Here is a 24,312-nt window from a genome sequence, read left to right as displayed (position 1 = left end):
AAATGCTTTTTGACTGACAGACTGGAGACTAAATAAAGACTGGTTTTAACCAAGGAATTCTCTTCTCTCCTGTGTATATTCAGGATATAGATCATTTAAAGAGAAGGAGAAGGGTCCCCCAGAGAGAAAGATATTTTTTTCCTCTCAGGGACTCATTGGAGGCACTTACATTTTTTTTCAGGAAATGTGGGAGTCAAAGGGCAACAAAACTGACTAAACTCTTTCATCCAGCAAAGTCATTACAAAGTCCATATCCCAAAGTGATCTTAAAAAGGGAGAAAGAACTACATGTACCAAAATATTTATAGTAGCTCTTTATATACTGGCAAAGAACTGGAAATTAAAGTGATGCCCATCAATTGGGGAATGACTGAACAAGTTATGGTTTATAAAAGGTATGGAATTCTATTCTGTATGAAATAATGAGTGATCAGACTTCAAAAAAAACCTAGTAATACTTGTATGGAGTGATTTTTAGTGAAGTAAAAAGAACCAGGAGAACATTGTACACACTAAAGGAAATATTATGAGATGATAAATTACAATGGATGCAACTTCTCTAAGCAGTTGAGTGATCAAGGAAAATTCTGAGAGATCTGTTATAAAAAATGACATTCACATCCAGAAAAAAATAAAATCAAAAACCTTTATAATATGAATGCAGAGGAAAACATACCATGTTCACTTTTTAAAATTTCTTTTATATTCTTTCTTTCTTTCTTTCTTTCTTTCTTTCTTTCTTTCTTTCTTTCTTTCTTTCTTTCTTTCTTTCTTTCTTTCTTTCTTTCTCATGTTTTCCCCTTAGAATTAGAATTCTTCTTTCACAACTTGACTAATATAGAAATGTGTTAAACAAGATTGTGCATGTACAATTTATACCATATTGTTCTCTGCCATGGGTAGGGGAGAAGGAAGGAAGAGTGGTAGAAAAATGTGGAACTCAAAAGCTTACAAGAGGAAGAATTTTCAAAACTACCTTTGCATGCAATTTCAGGGAAAATAAAATTAAATGAAAAAAATAATAATATAGGAGTGGAGATTATCTGAAGTCCAAGAAAAAAAAACTGCCTGGCATCATGAGACCTTTTCTATTCTACTAGTTGGAACATATGAAACAAAATGCAATTTAAATATGAAGGCTCCTTATAGGTACTGATGCTCACTTTTGCTATTACCACTCATAAGTAAAAAGGAATGGAAGGGAAACAGAACCTCCTTTTTTAAACTATAGCTTTAAGAGTAAAATTCTGTCCATAATGCAACTCCAGCAGTCTTCCTACAAAGGGCATCATGCAATGATACCACACTCAGGAAGTTACTTTAAGCACAAGAAATTACTTAATGAAATAGTATGAGGATGTTCCAATTATAAACTATATATAGGTTTTTAAATTGTAGGTAGTTGATAAAATTTCAGAATCCAGTTTTTTTCTCTGAAAACAAGTGTGCCCTTAGAAATTTGCTTAATTCTGAATTATTTCAGTCTTTCCCTTCATTACCTACCTTAATGGTTTCATTGGTTGATTTTTGATTGACTTGTTCATTTTTCCCTACATCTTTTTTAAGTGTTCATAGTTCTCCTCTGTTTCCCATCACACCCAAATGGCCTCCTCCAAGTTTCTCTAGGACTTTGGAGAAAATTATTGCTTTGTAATAGTTACTAGACATCTCATATATCTAATATCTACAAACTCATATACTAAATATTATATTCTGACCTGAATAGTAACACCAACTGAGTACCATCCCTATCCTCAACTCCAGTAAACTTTTCCTCATTGATTATATTAAACTATTCAGCAATCTGTGGAGTATAGAATTAAATGAAATATTTCTGATTGTCAGATATTACAAGAATGAAATTCTTATCCAAAGTTCATCAGAAGGCATCTCTGACTTCCTTGTTCTTTAGGATATATGCAACAGGGTTTGGCAATGGAGTAAAAATAGTGTAGGTAGTTGAAATAAGTCTGTCTTGCTGAAGAGAACTGTAGTATACTTGGGCTTGAGGTAGATGATGAACACACAGCCATAGTGGATGATGACAGAAAGATGGGAGCCACATGCATCAAAGGCCTTTCATTTCCCCTTAAATGAGGTAATCTTGAGTATAATAGGGATATTGAGGGCATAGGAAATGAAGATCAATCCCAAGATTCACAAACTAACAATAAAAATTAATGATCTCATTAATAGTGATGTTGGCACAAACAAACTTAAGGAGAAGTCAGACAGACATCACAGAAAAAGTGAGAGATGACACTGACCTCAAGAAAGGGAAGTCAAACACAGATGTTACCTGAATAAATGGCAATTCCAAGGTCATTTCCCCATCACCTACATGTTAACTGAATAGATTTTTTTTCCTTCAAAGGCTTACAGATTGTCATATAGTGATCATAACCCATAACCACAAGAAAGAAGCATTTATTGAAGCCAAAGGTGAGATATAAGAACTGAGTAGCGCATCCTGGTATGAAAATGGATTGATGTGGTCTGAAGCCAACAATGTACAGCACATTATGGCCAAGGTATAACATATCTCAGACATTGACAACTTTCTCAGGAAGAAATACATAGGTATGTGGAGGTGATGGTTAAGGTAAATGATGGCCACAATTATGTTATTGCCAGCCAGAGTCAGCAAATACAGATCAAGAAAGACCACAAAAGAATGGTGTTGCAGCTTAAAGCTGGCAAATACTTCAAAGGTGAATTCATTTATATCTGTAAAATTTTTTTCTTGACATTGAGGAAAATTTTGATGAACTGAAAGAGACAAGGAGAGGCAAAGTTAAGAAAGGTGAAAATATTTGCAGTGAAAATATGTTTCTCTGTAGGATCTTTTGATGTCTTTTAAACTGAATGATTTTCTAATATCTCATAAACCTTATTTCACCATTTGGAGTCTAACTTGTAACTTTGCTTTGGAACGCAGTTTTCATTTGCTGTGGAAATTTACTGACTGCCTCCCTCTCCCCTTCCTTTAACCTCACTGGATTATATGCTATGAGGGGCTACCATCCTTGTTCTAGAGCCAGAATTGTCAAGATGGTCACAGATTAGTGACATCAGGTGGCTCTTCATCACCTTACATCTAAAGATAAGCTGTATAGTAGCTCAGATGTTCAGGGAAGAAATATCCTCACTTTGAAGACAAATATCCACCTTCTCACTCTAAGGCAGAAAAAGAATATCCCAGATGACTGTGACTGCTGAAAAACTCAAGAGACAGAGTTTCTGGGTAATTAATAATCATTTTACTGTTAGGCTAGCTAATTAAAATAAATTGATTGTCAGTAGTTAATTTTGATAACCAGAGACCTCTAATGGAAACACTGAATACCTTAAATTATTTTTGAAAGGGAATACCCCAGATAGGAGAAATCAACCCAAATAGATGAACAACTCTTGAAAACATGGTCTGATCCTGAGACTCAGTCACTTCCAGCAATTTGGACAGAAGAATCCATCTCCATCTAGACCACTCCAGGTAGTTTTCTCCTTTGTGAAAGAACTAAATTCTAATGAATGGTTACAAAGACAGGACTATTCTCCTTGAGACAGGGCTGTTCTCCTTGAGACAAAAACTCATCCAGACTGGATTCTGTTTATAATTTATGTATTGGATAAGATCCAGTCCAAGTTTGAGGAGCATGTTGTCTAATGGTTAGGGATAATCTCATCAATTAATCATTTCTTTAAAGACTGACTGGGTCAGTCTGATTGACTGGGTCCTAAATGAGGAAAAAAAAGAGGGGGGAACCTTGGTTCCTGGTTTAATAATTAGCTATTAATATACCAAAATGATTGTTTCAAGTCAAGGGGAAAACACCCCGAGGAAATCCTAACCAGCAGAGCAATCATCAATGGTCCCTGGGCTTCCTGATTGCTTCCCATTCTTGACTGATATTAGGAGTTCATATTTCTCCTAATGCCTCAAAGATCACTTAAACCACTGAGAATTGCTTCAGACTTTACCCTTTCTTCTTGTCTCTTGTCCCCAATTAGATTTCCCTGCTGCCTTTGGAACTGATGCTGATGCTGAAAAGTGTCAATCAACAACTAATGAAGTCTCTTGTAATAAATGATGGAATTATCCCTTCTTGGCTAATGCAAAAAAGGGATGGGCCAGAGGTCAAACCAGGATCACAGATATCTTCCTTTAAACATTAGAAGCTGACAAGAGCTGGGGCAAGAGCCCAGACCTCTGAACCTCCATGGGCAGAAAAGGACAGGCAGCCCCACTGCTACCTCCTCTCCTTCCTGGAGAGAGTCAGTCATGTCCCCAAATTACGTGCTTCAGAGTTAGGGACTTCCACCTTCTCACCGACTCACATTCTTATTGTTCAGCATGAGGATGAGTCTGCTAGGTAGCTGCACCAATATCCTGAGAAGTGTGAAAACAAACCTGGGAGGGAGGCAAGTCTCAGTCTTGTTCCTCAGAACTAGAAAGCTTCCCTTTCCACTTTAGACCTTTGAATGCTAACCAAGCATGTGACTAGGGCTTTGAGCTGTCCCTTTGGCAGCAGGCCTTCTCATCCTCCCCAAGGTGGGGGTCTAAACCATGTGCCTCAGCAAAAAGGAAATATTGCCTTCTGTGGTCAAGACAAGGCCAGTAACCTCCAGGAAGAGTAAGTGATTATATCAGCAATATTGAAACTAGAAAAAGATCATGAAATAAAAGATCCAGGGATTTTTAGGATTGAAATGGAAAGAGTGTGAGAATTAGAGTTCAAATAGGTTCCCAGTGACAAGGATTTTGCACCAGAGAGGAAATTGCTCCAGGGCAAAACATTCAAAGTACTGTTATTATACATGTTATTGTGTTCTGAGCAATAATAATAATAATAATAATAATAATAAGGAAGGGGCAGAGTCTGTAGGTGAGGCACATGGTGTGAGGGATGAGGCTATGACAAAATAGGTAGATTATTTGGAGAAGCAGTTTGTCAACCTGAGTTTCTCAGGCAAAGACCAAATGATCTAAGTTGTCTCTCAGTATTTAGGGAAAGGGAGGTTCAAACTTAGCCCAAAATGTTCAATATTTCAGACATCTGGCTCTGCAGGAGTAGCTTTCCAAGACATCTACCAGTTTAGAAAATGGAAAAAGCCAGGGGTCAGAGGCAGACTGAGGTGTACCCCATATCTGCTGGCCACTACTAAGGAACAGAGAGAGTTCTTTTGAGGAAGAACAGGGGAAGAGAAAGCAGAATTTAAACTATGGCTTTAAACTGAGGTTTTAAACTGTTGTTTTATCTTTTCTACTTTATAGAATGCCAGGTTGTTGGGTAGGAGATTCAAGTAATCCAGAGATAACTACTTCCTAAAATCAGATGGTGGAATCTGGTGTCCTTTACACATACATCAAGTCAAAATTGATATTTTCAGGAGTGATTGGATGTAATGAAATTGTAATTAGGAAAGGATCCATTATTTTGCATTGAAAAGCAAGTTAGATTTGAATTCAGTGGAACAAGGTTTGGATTCTGGCTCTACCCTTTACTGTCTTTTTTGACCTTGAATCTTAAAATTCTCTGGGTCTTGGTCACTCCACTCTAGGACAGGGCTGGAGAACTTTTTTTCCTGCCAGGGGCCATTTGGAAATTTATAGTATCATTTACCAGCCATACAAAATTATCAACTTAAAAACTAGTCAGCTATATTTGGACAAATTTTAATTACTTCACTCCTAAAACTACTAGATTTATTGAATTTTGAGTCCCACTTGTGGTTGCCATGGCAGTAATAGAACAAATGCTTTCACTTTCACAGGTCTTATACAACTTGATGCATTCCCTGCATTGTTCTAGGGGGAAAATGTCTAATGAAAGGATTTGGGGGCTCTTACTAACACTAGATCATCATTTCAGACAGTTTGAAAATGCTCTACCAGTCTAAGGTTTTCTTTGATTCTCTTAGCACCTATTCTGGAAAAAGTAGATTAATTCAGGCAGGGCAAGACAGGAGAGGAAACCACAGACTCCTCAAATGCTTCTACTCTCCCTATCCCCAGGTTTTTTCATTCCCTTGAAAGCTTTCCTTCTTGGTGACTATATTTTACCAGAATTATTGGGAAAGAAGAATGTTTCCCAGGTTGTGCCTGAAAATACCTTGGTTCCTCCTACCTCCTTCTGTGTACCTTAAAAGTGAATTTTGGGGGGGGGGTACCTGGATAGCACAATGGATAGAGCACCAGCCCTGGAGTCAGGAAGACCTGAGTTCAAATATGACCTCAGACACTTAATAATTACCGGCAAGTCACTTAACCCCATTGCCTTGCAAAAAAAAGCTTTAAAAAGTGAATTTTTAAGAGTCAAGAATATTATGTTGAGTTGACAAAACCAATTGCCTTTTCTCTATTCCATATTGATAATCTAGTCTATAAGAAAAAAAAACTTTGACGTTTTGTTTTTGCCTTGCTCATCTTCTATTTTTTTTTCTCTCCAAAGTAGAAAGCTTTGTCTGTCAGGTTCCTTACAGTACTGACATTTTGAGTACAAGATATGAGCTCTATTTGACACTACTTCAGAATTAGCCTGAACTTTGGTAAGAGTTGAACAAGAATCTCTCTTCACCAAGCAAGCTAGGCCAATTTCCACAATATGTATCTGCTTCTTGTGTTTCACACAATTCTCACTCTCACTTTCTGAAACGGTACAGTAATGGAAGTCTTGGATCCTTCTGAAATAGTTTAGAAGTATAGCTCCATCAGAGAAACATCCAGTGCCCTTGGTACTCCTTCCTTTCCTTTGAATGCTCCCCTCCTCACTTTTGGAGGACTGCAGAGAGGAGAAGAAAAAGAGGACTTTATCAATAAACAAGCCTTTTTTTCTTTTTCTACAAAGACTCACCTACTCCTTATGTTAGGCAATTTTCATATATTTATAATAAATTCATTTGGTGTCCCACTAACCTTGCCACTATCATTCCCCTTCCTAGGAACTCACATTCTCCCTCTATAAAATCATTGAGTTGAACTATAATCATGCAGGTGCCTTCCATCTCTAATGTGTTTACATATTAAAGGATTTACATAGGGTCTGGCTTCAAGACTTCTTTCAGGTTCATTCCCAAAGCATTTATTTGCCATAAAATTTACCAGTCTTTCTATGTATATGCAGCACTTAGCATAGTGTCTGATGTTTAAGAAGAGCTTATTTATGCTTGTTGACTGAGAGTCTCCTCACACTTCTTATAATTCAGGTAACTTAAATGCCAAGTGTGAAAAGACAACTAACTCTTTTGAAAATAAGATCCAGTCAAATTGCTAAAGAAGGCTACATTCCCTCCCCAACCTTGTTGTATTCGAGGGTTTCTCTCATCCCGAGTGCCTGGTTTGTGGTGCCTACCTTGAATAAGGGAAAATATCCCTAGCTATGACTCAGATGAAATCACAGACAATAAAGAAGGATTGTTGACTGCCACAGATGAGCTAATCTCTGGGTGGTCGTTCTACAGAACTCAAATGGAGTGGGACCTAGAGAGCAGTTTGGAGGATATGTTACATGAGAAGTTTTTGCAATCATGCTTTGAGTTTCTGAGTGGTCTATTTCTTGTATTCAGGAAGCTCAAGTGAAGGGAGAAAGTCTTGGCCTATTCAAATAAATGTCTCTCCTCTTTTGAAATAGAGCTTAGTTCAAATGAAAAGAGGAATGAGGAAAATAAAATATTTCTCCTCCTTCCCCATGTGAAGATAAGGTGTCTTACCTAGTGAGAAGAGAAACATTAGGTTCATTCAATCACATATTGGCCAGGCATTTCCTATTATATTTTGAGATTCTGTACCTCAGTGATCGTTTTAGTACAAAGGAATTGTCCCCTCTTTTCGATGCAGAGATATAAGTTGCCTGTACCTACCCTTTCCTGAACCTAATCAATGTGAATTCATTCTGAGAAAGTGTGTAGCTAATTAAACATAGTTACTTAAAAGTTTGATATATGTGTGTCTAATCTGAAATAGGACAAACCCACACTTTATTTTGAGAGACTAAGTTGAAGAGTATGCTGTTTCTTCTTTATTGTTTTCAAAACCATTGTTTCCTTTTGTTTCCAGATGTTTAAGGAAAAAGGTTTATGATCTTTCCCTCCATTTGGCAGTCCAGTCTGTTTACAACCTTAAGTCATATCCATTTTCCAAGTGAAAAATGGTATTCACATACATGTCTTAGAAAAAAGGGTGACTGTCATCTAATGAGGCAAAGTGTTACATACTGACTCTTGAAACATTCCTTTAGAGTGACAGAAAAAAGTCTCAGAATGAGCAGTCTTAGAAATCCATTCAGAAACCTCTAAAAGGTCTTTACTTTATAGACTTTACTCTTAGCAGGACATTGAACCTTTATCTCACAGGGAAAAAAAATTGCTGTCATAAGACACCAGTACTCAAGTAGGGAACAGACCAGAGAAAGACAATATTTTTTCCTTTCTGCTTATCTACCAATTAACACCCTAAAGAAAAGATATAAAGAATACAGCTAGAAAATTCTTCCTTGAGAGAGACAGACAATACAGTAGTACCCATTATTGTCTTTTTTTTAATTTAAGGCAGTGGGGTTAAGTCACCTGCCCAAAGTCACACAAGCTGGGCAATTATTAAGTGTATGAGGTCAAATTTGAACTCAGGTCCTCCTGACTTCAGGGCCAATCCTCTATCCACTGTACCACCTAGCTGCCCCAGTAATGCTCATTCTTAAATCCTAAAGTCTCAGTGGGTGGTTACAAAGAACCATCCAAAGAATCTAGGAGCACAAGTCAATCAAACCAGTTAAATTCCCTAATTAATTACTAAAAGTACCTCACCTTTCTCCTTAAAAGTCTGGATTAAGACCCCTGTATACTGCCAAAACAACCCAATTCTCTGACCTCCACAGATTTCCCAACATTTGGAATGACTAGACTAGTTGTAAACCTAGCCATGGCATTAACTGATTTTCTACTAATAATGCTAAATGTAAGTGCTGTTTAGTTGTAGCTGACTCTTCAGGACTGCATGGATAATGGTGTCTTTGCAATTTTCTTGCAAAATTTACTGGAGTGGTTTCCCATTTTTTTCTGCAGTGGATTCAGGCAAACAGAGGGTAAATGACTTGTCCAGGGTTAGTAAGTGTCTGAGATGAATATGGGTTCAAGTCTTCCAGATTCCAGACCCAGCATTCTGTCCACAGAGTAGCTGACCTTTATTGCATGGTAGATAGAGATAAATATTATTAGTTTTAATACATATAATAAATAAGGAAATATAAGTTGCTATTAATATAGAGATTTATATCCTTGATTTTATGAAAAACATAAGAAGCTGCAACTCTGGGCTAAACTCATGGTTCATGTAATCCAGATGAGGCTGGATCTCAGCAAAATTGTAAAATTAGCATTTTTTATTCTGCTATTATTAGATTCTTCTTTATCAGTTTGCATCCACATTTCCAGACCAGCTCCTACATATTCAAATGTTCTCTTTCAATGTACTTTCTACCTTCCTTAAAAATTCCCTCTCTAAAAAGAATCTGATAATTTTCTCATTAAGATGCTTGACTAAAAAATTACTTAGTAATGTTCACATACCAGTTCTAGGAAGTTGTTACTACCTGACAAGTTATAGATTTTTGCCATAAGGGATACTATTCTAGATTTAGTATCAGAAATACTTTAAGCTTAAATTCTTCCTCTGGCAGTCATTGTTGAGATATCCTTATCCTTGTGAAGTTGTTGAATATCTATGGGCCTGTACAAGTGATGCCATCTTGTTTGCCTTCTCAAATGGTTAAGGAGGGCTGGAGTGAATGGAGAATAAGAAGAACTCATTTTTTAAAAAAAAGGCTATAAATAAATAATTAAAATACCTATGTGCCTTAGGATATTCCTTAAGACTAATGGACAAAGTCAAGATTAATGATGTATTGGGGTGGCTAGGTGGGGCAGTGGATAGAGCACTGGTCCTGGAGTCAGGAGGACCTGAGTTCAAATTTGACCTCAAGCACTTAATAATTATCTACCTGTGTGGTCTTGGATAAGACACTTAACCCCATTGCCTTGCAAAAAAAAATCAGGGTTAAGGAATTTGCCATTACTCACCTATAAAATACGGATGGTAATTTTTTTTATCATGTGCCTCCCTGGACTGTTGTGGGAATCTAATGAGATAAATCATGTAAAGTACAATATAAACTTCAGCTATCCTTATGTAATTTTCTCTATGAAGTCTTCCACAATCATATTGCTTCCCCCCCCCCACCATTACTGTTGCTTCTAATTGAAAGATTCTACCCATTGGAGATTTCTCAGTTTAATAAGCATTGGATAGGAACTTCTCTTTCTATCTGTATTTCCTCAGAGTTGCCTTTGTTTCTGGACAGAAGTAATTGGTGATTTGCCTACTATATATAAAATATATAGATAGATAGATAGAGAGTGCCTATTTTTAGTAAACAAAAAAACTTATGAAGTTCCAGAGTTTTGCTATTTTGTTTCTTTAGACTTCTAAAATGGTATTTGTTTCCTAAACTGAGTGGATATGATTTATTTGTATTTATTTGCCCCATGTGAATAGTGTGGTGCTAGCTGGTAAAGAACTTCAGTTTCTTGTTCATTTTCAGGCCACAATTAGCACAATTGAAAGTGGTTTAATCCTTATTCCATCCATGTGTAGAACCATTGGATTCAGCAAATGGAGAAATTTTAAATGCAGTGGATAAGTTCACTTACCTTAGCAATAAAATTGAGCTTTATTACTAGAGTTAGCTCATTGGGAGGTTCCAAAGGAAAGTGTTTGAAAAAAAAGGTATTAGGCTAGCACCAAGCTGAAGGTCTACAGAGTCATTGCATTGATCTCATTGCTATCTGTCTGGGAAATCTAGATGATGTATCAGTGCCATACCAGGACACTGAACTGCTTCCTTTTGAATTTCTCTTAGGAAGATTGTGAAGATCACCTGATAAGGTCATAAACACTGAAGTCCTTTCTTGATCTGAATTGCCAAGCATTCAAATTCTACTGCACAAAGTATATGTTGTTCAAATGACAAATGTTTGACTAAAAGACTATTTTAAGGCAAACTCAGACAAGTCAGAGGAAAACACACAGATACTCTTTAGGTCTCTCTGAAGAACTTTGAAATCATCTGTGAGACATGGGACACCATGGCAAAGGACCATGCCCTAAAGAAAGTACTGGGGGCAGCTAGGTGGCACAGTGGATAAAGCACCGGCCCTGGAGTCAGGAGTACCTGGGTTCAAATCCGGTGTCAGACATATAATCATTATCTAGCTGTGTGGCCTTGGGCAAGCCACTTAACCCCATTGCCTAGCAAAAACCTAAAAAAAAAAAGAAAAAAAAAGAAAGTACTGTACTCTATGAGTATAGGAGAATTGTGGTAGCTTAAAAGAAATGTGAGATGTGCATATTTGGTGACATTTACACTATCAATGTTCATATGGATTATTTGTGCCAACTTGTGGGAGAGTCTTCCAATATCATATTGTTCCAATTGATTAGCAGCAGTCAAATAATCTATACCTTGACTTCAGAATAGTAATATCATTTTGTTTCTCTTTAAACTCAAAGGACAAAAAATGTTTATTTGACCTAGTGAGTTATTTGCACCTATGATGCTAGGTTTAAAACATCACCATCATTATCATTGTCACAATGGCTAACATTTACAAAATGTATAATAGTTTAAACACGTCCTTCCTTAGTTCAAAAGCTTTCAGTGGCTTCCTATTCCCTGTATGAAATATAAACTCCTTAACATGACATTTAAGGTTCTTCACAGTCTAGGTCCTATCTATCTTCCTAATTTTATTTTGTATTACTTCTCTTCCTGAATTCTATGTTCCATCTAAACTGGAACTGCTCCCGATTTTCCACCTCCATGCATTCACATACTCAAGCTATTTCCTATGCCTGGATTGCACTCTCCCGATTTCTACCTTGTAGAATCGTTGTCTTCATTCAAGGCTCAGCTCAGATATCACTTTTTTTCTGTTGTTTCTCTCTCTCTCCTTTCTCTCTCTCTCATCAGCATTCCGAGAAGTAGGTTTATTTGCATACATAGCTGTCACCACTCTCTCCTGGGTATGTTCTTCAAGATCATTTGATCATTTTCTCTTTGCTTTTGTTTAGCAGTGACTTACATATAGTAGATTCCTTTTTTTGGCAAGGCAATGGGGTTAAGTGATTTGCCCAAGGTCACACAGTTAGGTAATTATTAAATGTTTTGGTCATATTTGAACTCAGGTACTCTTGACTCCAGGGTTGGTGCTCTATGCACTGTCACCTAACTGCCCCAACATATAGTAGATTCTTGATGGGTACTTACTGAAATGTGCTGAATTAACATGTTATCTACTGATTTTCAGAATATCTCTGAGGTAAATGATAAAATATCATTATCTTCATTTTTCAGATGAGTAAAATGAAGCTTAGGAAGGTTAAGGAGATTTGCCCTAATTGTGTAGGTAGCAAGTGGCAAAGACAAGACCCAAACCTGGGTCTATCCCATCCAAATTTTTTATTCTGCATCTTTGGTATACTGTCAGACAATTTCCTTTCCTCAGTATTTCTTACTTCTTTGGGCAGATATGCAGCACAGAAAAGCAGAGGAGGATTGATAGGGTTTCCTGGAAAGAGTAGAGAATACTGAATTTCCTTTCCTCCTGCTATCCTTCTGCATATGCAACTCTACAATGTGGCATTGGCAGGGAAATAACTTCAGAATAAACCAAGAACCCAGTCTGGGCACTGACCAAGATCTAGAGGGAAGTCATTTCAGACTATGTTAGGTTCTTATAGTCTCCTGTGCTAACAAAAAACACTCTTTGGGCCTTGAGGGAAATCAAACTTCTCATTTGATCAAGTTCTCTATACAGTCCCTCTCCCTGAAGGTTCATTGCCTTTCTCCAAGGAACTTGCATCAATATATAAAAAGTAAAACACCTGGGAAGTCATTATAGCTGTTCCTTATTTACTAAATTCTCAAATTTACTAATATTCTGGGAACCTGGGATTAGGACTCTGATACCAACCTTGTGTCAGGAAAATAATTTTCCTTTTATACCAACAAAAGTTAAATGATCTTTTATGTGGATCTAAAAGATGGAGTAAGGAAAGATTCAGATATCAAAGTGGAGTCAATTACAAAGGTACCATTACCTGGTAATTATTATACCTACTATCTACCAGAAGTAGAATTCTCAATAAATCAAAAATTAATTTTAAACAGTTAGTAAATCAACAAGAATTTATATGACTAATATGTAGCAGACACAAAGACTTTAAGATCAATTTTTTTAATTCTCCCTCAGTATTCTCTCCACTAGGCAGAATTGGCATACCTTCCCTTCAACAATTTATAATTTTTCATTTTCCAAGACTCTCATGATTCCCAGCATGACTTTCTAGCCCAATTACTTGAAGAACTGATGCAAATTTTTAAGGTCAATACCCAGATTCTCCTAAGGAAGTAATAAAATAAACTTATAGCATACACACTAGGAAGAAAGAGACAATAACAAACCAGAACCTAGGCAAATGTTCAACCTCACTAGGAAACTGATATAGTGAAAAGAAGACTGATTATAATACATCAAAAGGCATGATTGGGTGCTAGTATACCATGAACAGGCTAGTGCTTTTAGGAAAATTTGGAAGCTAAATGGACATTAGATTGGATTGGTGAGAGACTTGAGATAGGGAGACTAGCCAGAAAATCAAAAGTAAAGTTCTACAAAAATCAAGTTCTACAAAAGTAGATTGGGAGATCCTGGGAATTATTAAGTTATCTTTCATGGAAGACCTTTAAAAAAAAGTCTATATGCTCACTTAGTGTAGATATTGTAGCTAGAATTTCTTGTCTGGAACATTCTCCAAAGTCTATCATCACCATTCTATTTGCTGCTCTCTGGACTTGCTCCAATTCACTTATATTTCTCCATTATTATACCTACTATCAAATACTGTGTGGTCAGACTAGGATAAAAATAACAAGATTAGCCTTTCTCACATACTAGATATCATATATGGAAAATTGAAGTTTAAACACATGTGAAATTAGTGTACAAGTGAAACAAAGTATCCTACACTTCATATCTCTCCTGCTCTTGTACTTCAATTTCATGAGCATTGCATGATAGGAAAAGAAGTTAATTCTTTCATCTCTTCTGGATCAATTCTATTTTATAGATAAAGAAACTTAACCTCGCGCTTAAGTGACACAACTAGTCAATGTGCAACACCGCGAAGATGAGTTTTTCTGATTCCAAGTCTAGAATTCTATCCACATACTGCACCATCACTTAAGTGACTTACTCAGGAACATATAGCTAGTGTCTGTCTGAGTCTAGAGTTGAACACAGGACTTCCTACCTCCAAATCCAGAGCTTTCAATACTATATCAACTAGCTGCCCTTATAGGAAGATTCTATCAAGCTTTCAAAGAACAATGAATATTAATTATATAGATATTATTTTCAAACTATAAAAGTTGCTATCTCACTCTAAGACCTTTTATTGATACACTTTAACCCAAATTCCTAAAACAGAATATGATTAAAGCACAGAAGGAAACCTATATGTAAATAGAAATAATGAATTTTGATTTGAATTTTTTAAATTTTAGATTTTTAAATTTTAAATTAAAAATGATAAAAGTATACAGCAATTTATCCAATAAATTATTAACTAAGCTCAAGTTGAGTTTATACCAGGAATGCAAGGAGAATCCAACATTAGTTAAATAATGAATATAATGACACTTTTACATATATTAAGCTATTATTAAGTATTATATCAATGAAACTACTAAAATCATTTTATAGAGCTAGAAAATGATCATAGATCTACATGTTAGGAAACAACTTTTGGCAAAACACAACACTTATTAATACAAAATCTTATAAACTATAATCATAAAGCAATCTTTTTAAAAATATGATAAGAAATATCTATTTAAAATCAAAAGCAAACATCATGTGGAATGGAAAACACTAGAAGCTTTTTCAGTGATTAGCGGAGTAAATACATTTTTCCTGCTATTATTTTATATCACTCTAGAAATTATTATTATGCCATTAAAGCAAAAGAAAACATTAAGAGTATTAAGACAAGAGAAAGAAATTAAAGATCTAAAAGAGATAGAGACAAAATTAATAGTTTTACTTGGGAAACCCCAGTAAATTCACAAAGAAATTATTTAGCACAGTTTCAAAGGACAAAATAAACTGACAAACATCAACAACATTTTACATATCAGCATAATCCAAGAAACACAACCAGAATGATATATTCCATTCAAAATTAGTACAAAATACCAATCCCAGTCTATAAATTTAAGTCTATATAAAATGTTCATTAAAGAAATAAAAAACAATATATGTCGTAGGAATATTTAATGTTCATACTGGACTGTGCCAATTTAATAAAAATGATGATACAATCTTATATAATTTGTGATTTTAATGTTATATCAAATATACTCTTAAATAAAGTAAAATAAAACAATTACAAAATTTATTTGAGAGCAAAATATTTAGAATTTCAAAGGAAATAATGAAAAAGTAGAAGTGAAAGGAAAAACAATTTTTTACCTTAAACTATCATATATATTTATATCTCTATAGTCATAGAAATCACTTGATTTTGTTTTAAAAATACAAAAGTAAATTAATGGAACGAATAAATATTTAAAAAAGAAAAGAAATTAAGAAGGTTTTCTAGTAAAAAAGAATTTAACCTTTATTAAGAGAAATAAAGGTGAAGGTCTATAATCCACACAGGATGTTCTGAGACTTGAACTATAAAATCAATAGCTATTTATGGTTTTCTTCATTCATTTATAGTATTAAGCAGGTCAGCTCAGGGCTTAAGCAGGTCAACCTATGACTCTAGTATCAGAGTACCTTATTACAGTTAGGCAGTTCTTAGTAGGCAGTTATACCAGTTATATCATAAGTAAGGGCAGCCTCAGAGCAATCTGGGGCAACCCAGTATATATATCAAAAATGCAGAGGATTATTTTGGTCACATACCTAAAATTTCATATATACATATATATATATATATATATATATATATATATATATATATAATGATTATAGTCACATTTTTAAGGTTAACTAATGCAAGAATTTTCTTGGGACTACTCTAGGTTTTCATCCAGAACTATACCCTTAGTATATATCATATAATTATTTCTTTATCCTCTTAAAATGATTATAACTGATAAAATTTAGGAAGGCAGTACAAGGCAAAAGCTCTCAAGGCATTGGTTATTGATTTTTCTCATTTGATGAGAAAATATTTGAAATTAATAAGAAAAAATTCATAAAATCATTAACCCAATGCTGAATAAAATTCAAAATATAAGTTACTTAAGAAACAACTATTTGATAATTGCTAAGGAATTTAGCTAGTAGGGTTGCAGAGTAGCAGAAATTAGATTAGGTCAAGAGTTTATGCCATATTTTACAAGTTCAAAATTAGTATTCAATTTGAATATTAAATAGTTTCCATTAACATATAAGATAAGCAGATCATACATCTTTTAAATTTATGAGTAGGAAATTAATTTTTAAGCAAAGAAAAAAGGGAAATTAGAAAATTCAAGGGAATTTTTAGAAAGTTGCAAGATATAAAATAAACACATATCATCAGCATTTATATAGATTATAAATAAAATTCAGCAAATAGATATAGAAATAGAAATTCCATTTAAAATAACTGCAGACAATCTAAAATATTTGAAAGTATACTTACCAAGATAAACAAAGAAAGTTAATGAATTACAATTACAAAACACAAATAAAAATCCCATCTAAACAAGGCCAAGAAATACAATCAAAATGACACTTTTACATATATTAAGCTATTGTTAAGTATTATATTAATGAAAGTACTAAAATCATTTTATAGAGCTAGAAAAAATGATATAAAATTAATCTGGAATCCAAAAAGTCAAGAATATCAAAGGAATCAATGAAAAAAGAAATGTGAAAAAAGCAGCCTAAACATATCAGATCTCAAAACTGTAATTCAAAACAATAATAATTAGAACAATGTAATACTGCTAAAAAATAGCATGGTGGGTCAGTGGAATAAATTAAGCAAATAAAACATTATAATAAATGACCATAGAAATTTAGTATTTGAAGAACTCAAAGATATAAACTTATGCAAGAAAAAACTCAGTATTTGTGAAAAAGCTACTGGGAAAATTTGAAAACAGTTTGGCAAAAACTAGACATATACCAATATATTATCTACTTTTATAAAGTCATTTGTGATGACAAAGAACTGGAAATTAAGGGAATGTCCAGCAATTGAGGAAAGGTTGAAGAATCAGCATTATATGATTGGAATGGATTAATATTGTGCAGGAAATGATGAGCAGGATGATTTCAGAAAAACAATTGGAAAGACAAACATTATATATATATATTATATATACATATAATATATATATATATATGGTTACAACAATATTGTATGATGAATAACTGTGATTGACTTAACTATTCTCAGCAATACAATGCTCCAAGACAATTCCAATGGACTCATGTAGAAAAATGCTATCCCCCTCCAAAGAAAGAACTGAAGGAATCTGAATACAGACTGAAGCATACTATTTTCACTCTTTTTTTTAGTTTGATTTTTCTTCTACAAAATAACTATTAAGGAAATATGTTTTCCATGATTGTTTACAATCTGAGGGATGGATCAGAGAAGGGAAGAATTGAATTTGTAATACAAAAAATTTTTAAAAGAATATTAAAATTGTTTCACATGTATTTGGGGGAAAAGAATATACTTCCAAAATAAGAAAAAATAAAGGAGGTGATTTTGATTGCATGAAAATGAAAAACATTTGCAAAAAATAAAAGTAATGCCTCTAGGATAAAGAGAGGAAGAATAAAATTAATATAAAGCAAATTTCTCAGATAAAGTTTTGGTATCTAAGGTATATAGAAAAACTAATAAATAAGAGCAAAATCTACTTTATGATTTTTGTTTTCAAATATTATGAACAAGCAATTCTCAAAAGAAGAATTGCAAACTGTTATTAATTGCAATAACAATTGTTCCTTTAAAGTTTGCAAAGCACTTTACAAATATTAGCTAGTTTTATACTCACAACAACCTTAAGGAGTTGAGTGAGATTATTATTATTATTATTATTATTATTATTATTATTATCATCATCATCATCATCATCCCCATTTTACAAACTTGGAAGCTGAGACAAATAGCAGTAAAGAGACTGGCTCAGAATCATACAATTTTCCAGTATCTGAGGTAGATTTCGGTTTGGGTTTTGTTTTTTTTTTTGCAAGGCAAATGGGGTTAAGTGGCTTGCCCAAGGCCGCACAGCTAGGTAATTATTAAGTGTCTGAGACTGGATTTGAACCCAGGTACTCCTGACTCCAGGGCCAGTGCTTTATCCACAACGCCACCTAGCAGCCCCTTTCTGAGGTAGATTTTTGAACCAAGGTGAAAGAATGTAAGTCGCTAATAACAAAAGACAAATCTGAATTTTCACCTAATAAAATGACAAAGGATGGAAATACTCTGTTAGAGAAGTTGCAGAGAGATACAATAATGCATTATTAGTCCAACTTTGAATAAGTGAATAAGTACAATCATTAAAGAAAGCAATTTGAAATTATGAAAATAAAGTAGCTAAAAATATCCATAATATTTAATGAAGAATCTATAGCTAAATAGTCTCCAAGAAGAATATAGCCCCCAATATAGCCCTCCACATACCCCCAAAGAAGCCCCCAATATAGCCCCCGAGAAGGCTATTGATAAAAAAGAAAGACTCCAACTATATGAAAAGATTTATCATTACACTTTGTTGTCATTTTTGTGCAAAAACTGATAACAAAGTATAGGTTTCTCATTTGGGAAATGGTTTAAAAAATGTGGCATATGAATGCAATATAATCTAATTACTGCCCTAGATATAACTCAGTGGATAACAACAATAACATTGATATAGTACCTATTACATTCTAAAGACTGAGCTAAATGCTTTACAATTATTACACCATTTTATCCACACAACAATCCCCTGACATAGATGCTATTATTATTTCTAGTTTACAGATAAGGAAACTGAGGCAAACAAATCTTAAATTTAAATGACTTGCTTAAAGTCACAGATTATAAATGTCTGAGGCCAGATTTAAACTGAGGTCTTCCTTACTCCAGGCCCACCACTCAATCACTACAGCACCTAGGTGACCCAAGATAGTGTGGGATCTCCAGTGTTATTGTAAGGATAAAATACAATAATGTTTATATAGAGCTTTGCAAACCTTGAAATACAATAAAAATGCTATGTGTCATTATCATTATCATTATAAAGGAAACTAGGAATACAGAATTCTTACTGAGGAGTTTAAGTGCAAACCAAATAATCAAAATTAAGGATAATATCTCCAGAATTACTACAATAATATAAATGGAAAGAACAATAATGATAAAACTATAAAAAATTAATGTTTCAGAATCACAAAGAACAAACTTACCCCTAAAAAAATATATGAAGACATCTCAGTCCATTCTTTTGCAGAAGTGGGAAATCCACAAGTACAGAAGATTATATGCAATGACCTAATGTTTTTATGCAGTGATTAGTGTTGCTGGGTTTTTTTCTTTTCTCTCTCTTTTTTTTAATTTTTATTAAAAGTTTAGTAAGTAACCCATTCCTTAGGAGAAATTATCTCGAGGAAACTCTAGGTGAGGCAAGAAAATAAATACATTTAATCATTTGGAAAGTACAATATGACGATATCATTTTATATTCTGAGGTAAAAATAAAAGAAAACAAATATTCTTTAACAACCCTAATGTCTTCGAAATAAATAGAGTTAAATAAAATATGAAGGACAACTGAAAGTGCAATTTTTTCTGTTTTGATGTGTAATGAAAAGTATACAATCAGACCAAAAAAGATTTGAGGTGAGAGAGATAAAGAGATAGATAGAGTGATAGCAACAGAGACAGGCAGATAGAGAAAAGAAGAAAGAAAGAAACAGAAGAAAAAAGAAGAGGAAGAAGAAGAAGAAATTGATATTTGAATTCAATATTGAAATGGGCAAAGATAGGAGAAAAGGAGATGGAGAATAAGAGAGAGAGCAGTTTAGCTGAGAGAATAGTCACAAACAGAAGAAACTACAAGTTGAAAGGAGGACAGTTAAGGGAAAAAAGAAAAGGTTAAAAAAGCTGTGGGAAGATATAGGGCACAGGAAAGAGATGAGCCATAATAGGGAAGTTAAAAAATTGCTTCAATGATAGATCAATAGTACTGGCAAACTTTTTCACCACCATCATCTTGTTTGCCTTTGCAAAGAGTAGAATGATTATCAGCAGCATAATAATCAAAGACAATTCTAAAAGACTTGTAATGGAAAATACTCTCCATATTCAGAAAGGAACTGAGGAGTTTAGATGCAGACCAAATCTTACTGTCTTCAATTTTTAAGAGTTGTCTTAGCTAAATATTATGCTTTTTCTGTTTTCCTTTTATTCTTCTTTCATAGCATGATTAATATGGGTCTATGTTTAGCATGGCTGTACATGTATGGCCTATATTAGATTGCTTTCATTTAGGGGGAGGGAAGGAACAAAGGGAGGGTGAGAGAAAGAAAAATATAACAGTCAAAACATAGCACAAAAAAGGATTGTTGAAAACTACTATGGCATGTAGTTGGAAAAATAAATAAAAAGATTAGAATGAAAAATATAAAAGAAAAAAGAGAATGTAAGGAAACATATCATTTCAAATCATAACCATGAATGTGAATGGAATAAACTCACCCATAAAATAGATAAAATAAAAAAGGAATAGCAGTTTGTTTACAAAATACACAATTGAAATGTTCAATACAATGTTATAAAAGGATAGAGCAAAATGTTACTGATTTGTCTGAACTCAAAAAGCTATTATAACAATCTCAGATTAGGCAAAAATAGATATAAGAAAAGAGCTAAGCAGGGAAACTACATTATTCTTAAAGACTTCAAATTTAATAAATCAATATTAATGTTCAACAACATATATGCACCAAACTGAGTTTAAATAATCTAAGATGAAGCTAATGGAATTATAGGGAGAAATAAACAATAAAATTATAATAATGAGCTATATCAATGCTGACCTAGACAAATTAACAAAAAATAAGCAAGAAAGATGTTAAACACAAAAACAGAACTTTAGACAGGTTTGTATTGATTGATGTCTGGCAATTGCTAAATTGGAACAGAAAGAAGTTTACATACTTTCAATTGTGCATGGCACACATAAAAAAATCTCACAATTTCAGAGAAATACACCTAATAAATACATCCCTTAATCAATCACAATTTTTTTTAGGTTTTTGCAAGGCAAATGGGGTTAAGTGGCTTGCCCAAGGCCACACAGCTAGGTAATTGTTAAGTGTCTGAGCCTGGATTTGAACCCAGGTAATCCTGACTCCAAGGCCAGTGCTTTATCCACTACGTCACCTAGTCACCCCAATCACATTTTAATTAAAATTATATTCAATAAAGGGTTCTTAAAGAGTTTAAAAATACATTAGAATCTATCTAGTTCAATCCTAAATAATTGATAGGTTGAAGGATAAACATTGAAACAAAAAATTTTGAGGGAGAAAAGAGAGATCTAAATCAATAGATCACATCTAAGCAGCATCAACAAAACAGCTATAGTTCATAACATTATTTGTATTGGGAACTGAGAGACATAGAGTGGGTAAACTAAACATACTACAGAAATGGAGGTTCAGATGTCTACAAGGAATAATAGAATAGCATAGAGCCATTGCAAAAAGAGCATCGTAAGGACTTATGGAGGTGATAAAAAGACTTTCAGAACTAGGATCTGTGGCCATAACGTGCTCTCTTAATTTAAGAATACTCTCCCAAGGGACTTGATATGTACAAGTGAGAAGGAGTATGCCCCTGGAATAAGAGAATGGTTCTGTAACTATTATTCTTGCTGTATCTGCTTTGTAAGCACACTTCTTAAAAGCTAATTTACTCTGGATGTAATCAGTGGTAGCAATCTGATGGGGGCTTATGAAGAAAATAAAAAAAAAAATTTCCCATGATTACTCCATAGAACAAAAAAAGTAGTAAAATACCAGTCATACTGTGAAGACCTGACTCCAATGTGAGTGAGAGAAAAGAGGTCTTAGAGGAAGTGTTAAAGATATATCAATTTCCTTTCCTGGAAATTTCTTATGTTTTGAGACTCTCATTGATCTGGGAAATATATTCCATAGGCTAAAGGGCAGTAATTATAAATGAACCAGAGCCTTGATGAATGTGTGATTTCTAGATTTCATTGATTTTAAAATAATGAAATATCTTAAATTCATTAGATTATCCATTGTTTCCCTTGAGCAGCTTTGATCTTGGTATGGCAACAAGCTGGAATAAATGGTCATTCCCTGGAATGCTATCAGGAGTATGATTCCTTCAGTGTCACCTTTCTTCAATGTTCCTTGACACCTGATCCAGGACAAAAATATGGAATGTAGCTACAAACCTGTTCTACTCCATGAGCAAGTAACATAAGTTTTCATATATATAGAAATATCAAACTAAAGATATATTCAGGCAGACATATGGGAATTAGTCAGTGGCTAGAACTGGAAGAGGGAAGAAACAGATTAAACATTTTATATGTTGTAGCATAGACTAGAAACATTCAAGAAAGGAGCTAAAATAAAATCCCTAGGGGATAAAAGTCATTGCTATTCATCTGGTACATTTCTTCCCTGTTTGCATCTGTTTTAAGAAATTTTTCATAGTATAGTTCAATTCTGAAACATGTTATCCCTGCTGGTCAGTAATGAAATGTAAACAGTTCTGGTTTCCCAAAGGTATTCATTCCTAATGAGACCTCCTGAGATAAGAACTCAGTCTCTGTTTTCAACTATATCTATATGCCCCTGAATATATCATAGAATAAAAATTGCTGGAGGTCTGAGTCAGACAAATCATTACCCACCTGGGAGGAAAACAATCAAAGCTCCTGGGAAAGGGTGCTTAAAGAGACCCTATCACCTTCTGAATCACCTCCTCGGTTTCTCAGGTACTGATGGTCACAGGTCCCTTCTGTCACCTGGAGAGAACTGGCATGTCCTTAGTTTGACTTTTTCAGTTCCTCTTCTTGTGATCTCAAGACTCTCTTCTTGCTTATTTACTTTGAATAGGTCTTTGAATAGCTTTGAATAGCTATATTGCTTTACACAGAGGACTTCCCTTCTCTTTCATATTCCTTAAGTTTAGTAAAAAAGTAAATGATTATTGATGAAAATGGATAAGAATTGAATCCAATTTAGATTTTCCGAGATCCCCATGCTCCTGAACTTTTTATTAAAAAGTTAGGATAAACACCATTCCAATTTTCATGACCATAAGTGTTTCATGCTTTCATTGTGAAGAAGTAGGGTTTACTGTCCTATTTTTCTTTAGCATGATTAGAAACTGGGGAGATACTGAAAAGGAGGAAAGCAAGTTGAACCTTTACCCAGCAAGATCACCTGGCACTAAAATTTCTAGTAACTTGTTAAGACAATGTGTCTCAATATTATTTTAGAGGACAGTGAAATTGCAAGGCCAGTTCAATATGACCAAAAGAAATTCATTTCACTTTTCTGGGTCTTAGTTTCCCCAAATTGGACTTGGTAATACTATAAACTTCTTCCATAGAACATGATTGCAATGCATTGTGATTCAGAATTTTTCTTTAATCTGCTCCTTATTTTCATTATGTTCAATTAGCTTTGGAGTCTAGGTAAGAGCTAAGTATACAATTTTAAGATCATTGAATGGGAGATGAGCTGAAAGTAATATTGAGTAGCTGTGTGACCTTGGAAAAGAAAAAAAATCTATCTGTGCCTCAGTTTATCTATCTAAAAATGGAGGGATAATTATAGCTGACATATATAGAAATTTGTGTTTAATAAAAGTCTTTGCATACAAAGTCTTTGATCTTTTCAATAGCACTGTGCTATATGAGAATTATTATTTTCATTTTACAGATGAAGAAACTAAGGCTCAAAGAAATTAAGTAATTTTCCAAGGGTCACAAAGGTAGGAAGAATTGGAGGCAGGATATGAACCAAGACTTCTTCAGATATCAAGTTCCATACACCATACAGCCCTATTGTAATTTTCATTAATCACTCTAACAGGTTGTGATAAGGAAGTGAGAGGCTTTTATTTAGGGTCTACTGTGTGCTTTACAAATATTATCTCATTTGATCCTCCCAGCAACCTTGCAAGAAAGGCATTATTATTCT

General features: G+C 34.1%; 1 pseudogene; it reads right to left on the bottom strand.

The window, feature by feature from the left end:
* Positions 1-1,865: 1,865 nt before the first annotated feature.
* Positions 1,866-4,542, bottom strand: LOC141511992 (olfactory receptor 10J3-like; annotated as a pseudogene).
* Positions 4,543-24,312: the final 19,770 nt, after the last annotated feature.

This window comes from Macrotis lagotis, chromosome 2 (assembly GCF_037893015.1).
Source record: "Macrotis lagotis isolate mMagLag1 chromosome 2, bilby.v1.9.chrom.fasta, whole genome shotgun sequence".
Classification (NCBI taxonomy): Eukaryota; Metazoa; Chordata; class Mammalia; order Peramelemorphia; family Peramelidae; genus Macrotis; species Macrotis lagotis.
The sequence above is the reverse complement of the archived record's forward strand: the minus strand, read 5'-3'. Positions and strand labels throughout refer to the sequence as shown.